Source organism: Penaeus vannamei, chromosome 8 (genome assembly GCF_042767895.1).
Source record: "Penaeus vannamei isolate JL-2024 chromosome 8, ASM4276789v1, whole genome shotgun sequence".
Taxonomy (NCBI): Eukaryota; Metazoa; Arthropoda; class Malacostraca; order Decapoda; family Penaeidae; genus Penaeus; species Penaeus vannamei.
Window position 1 is genome coordinate 30,473,763 of NC_091556.1, and position 2,500 is coordinate 30,476,262.

Here is a 2,500-nt window from a genome sequence, read left to right on the forward strand (position 1 = left end):
ATATCATTTTGCTGTTTGGGATTAATAAGCTGCAAGATAGACACCCTATAGTTTCTACTACATTCATCCTCAGAATGAGTTTCAAAGACGTGAATAATACCTCTAATTCCTCTCTTACATGGTTTATCATGAAAGAGGGAAGAGAGAAAGAGTGAGGCATGAGAGATAGTAGAAACATCATAGAAATAACAATACAAATAAACAATGATAAAACTCTCTCTCATAGATCTTAGCTACTGCTGAGTTCAAGTCGTCGTGTTGTTTACTTTTTAAATAGTAATGCAGGTAAACAGGAAAACACACTCACTCTCACTCTCTCTCTCTCATAAATCTTAGCTATTGCTGAGTTCAAGTTTTTGAACTGTTTACCTTTTGAATTTCAGTACTTCAGAGTTGTGTAAATTATTCTGAAAGAGATGACAGTAAAAACACAGTTGAAATACATCTATGAGCAAGGCATACCCTTTCAAAGGGAAATCTGTTATATATGTTGAGTTGTTTGATATTGCTCCGGTAATATTTTTTTTTTTTTTTTGTATAATTATCATAAAGAAAGAAAGTGTCATGAAAGATAGTAGAAACATTATAGAAATAATACAGGTAAACAGAATGCCCTGTCACTGGGAAATCTGTAATATATGTTGTATTGTTTGATATTGTTCCGGTAATAAATATATATTTTTAGTATAATTATCCTAAAATCTACATATTACTTGCATACAAAAACTTTCGACAAAAGACTTGGGAATCGAACCCAAAACGAGTGTTCTACCATTGAGCCATCGTGAATAGATGGCATTCTGCTGTTTGGGATTAATAAGCTGCAAGATAGGCAGTTTTGCTATGCGGTAGTGAAACCTGGACACTATCCTGCGCCTTGGAGTCTCGACCTGATGCCTTTCGTAATAGGTCCATGCGCCAGATCATGGGGTACTGTTGGCGGAAACATATGTAAAACCAACGGTTGGGCCGTGAGAATGGCACAGGACCTATTACCTGCACAATCCGTGATCGCCAACTCAGGCATTACGGCCACCTGGCTCGCTTCCTTCAGGAGGATCCTACCCACCAGGTTGTCTCTGTTCAAGACAGCCTTGGGTGGAGGAGGCCTGTGGGACGACCTAGGAAGTTGTGGCTTGGGCAATTCGATCAAACCTGTCGTGAGGAGCTCGAGATGGGCCGAGTCCCTGCCTAGCGACTTGCCATGAGGGACCCTCGCAGGTACAAGCAAAAGGTGGATGCGGCTATGCGCCCCCGTCGGCGTTAGCTCCACGATGATGATAAAGATAGGCAACCCTCTCTCTCGGGGTTGTTAAATAGCAACACAGGTAAACAGAATGATAAACAAACTCTCACTCTCACTCACTCTCTATACTGCTGAGTTCAGGTTATTTACTCTCTCTCTCCTATATATGTATATAGAGAGATGATCAGCCTGTTTTATAGAGAAATTACTGCTACTGCTGACTTCAAGTTTCCGGGTTGAATACCTTTGTATACCTTTTTAATCTCAGTGCTTAGTTGGCGAAGTCACTGTATTTACTGAAAGTATCGCCATTTCAGTTTTTAGACAACCTCTATCCACTGACTTTGAACATAATAACTTAGTAATGCTTCGACATGTACGTAACATCTCGTAGGGCTTCCCTCGAACAGTAAACATAAAGATGCCTTCATAAGAAAGAAACCATTCATCGTGGAGCCCGCGGTCTAAAATTTTAATAAACAATTCCGTTATAGCATACTTTAACAAACTCACTTTGTGAAACCAAACTTTTGAATTTCGGATTATCGTTAGCTACTAGACCCAGTCGGATGTGCCCGACGCGCTAATCATATAATAGTCTACTTGAAACTGGAAAGTAGTTGTGGCCTCTCTCTTTCAACACCGTTTTCGATTGATTACCGCAAATATATTTTGATCATGCTATCACATTAGGTGATCCATTCGTTACTATTTTTATTCATTTAGTTTTTTTTCCATTATCCATTTATCTCTGCTCAATAATTTAAGTGTTCGTGTATATGCCCATGCTTACTATTTAGGTTGATATGTTCATGTGCATTCATATCTTATTTCACCATAAATAGAATTTACTAGCCGTGCAGGTAATTTTCTATATTTCAAAAAGGCAGACTGGCTGCACTTTTATAGGTTTATCATACTTAATCAACGTTTAACGATTTATTAATTAGTCATGATTACGTTCACGAATTCCAGTGGAGGGGTTGTCAACGGGACCGCATTTCCAGCCACTCGTGAGCGCGAACTCTCGCGCCCTTGAAAATCTTATGTCTCCTGCAGCTGGTGGTGGCGGTGGTCTCCTGTTTGCACATCCACTCCTCCCTCTCCAAGCGGGATGCCTCGCAGTTCTTGTGCGCTTGCGTTCCCTGGAAGAAAACAAGAATAATTAAAATGATGTTACGTACATGTCGAAGCATTACCAAGTTATTATGTTCAAAGTGATTTGATAGATTAAAAATTGCCTGAGAACACATC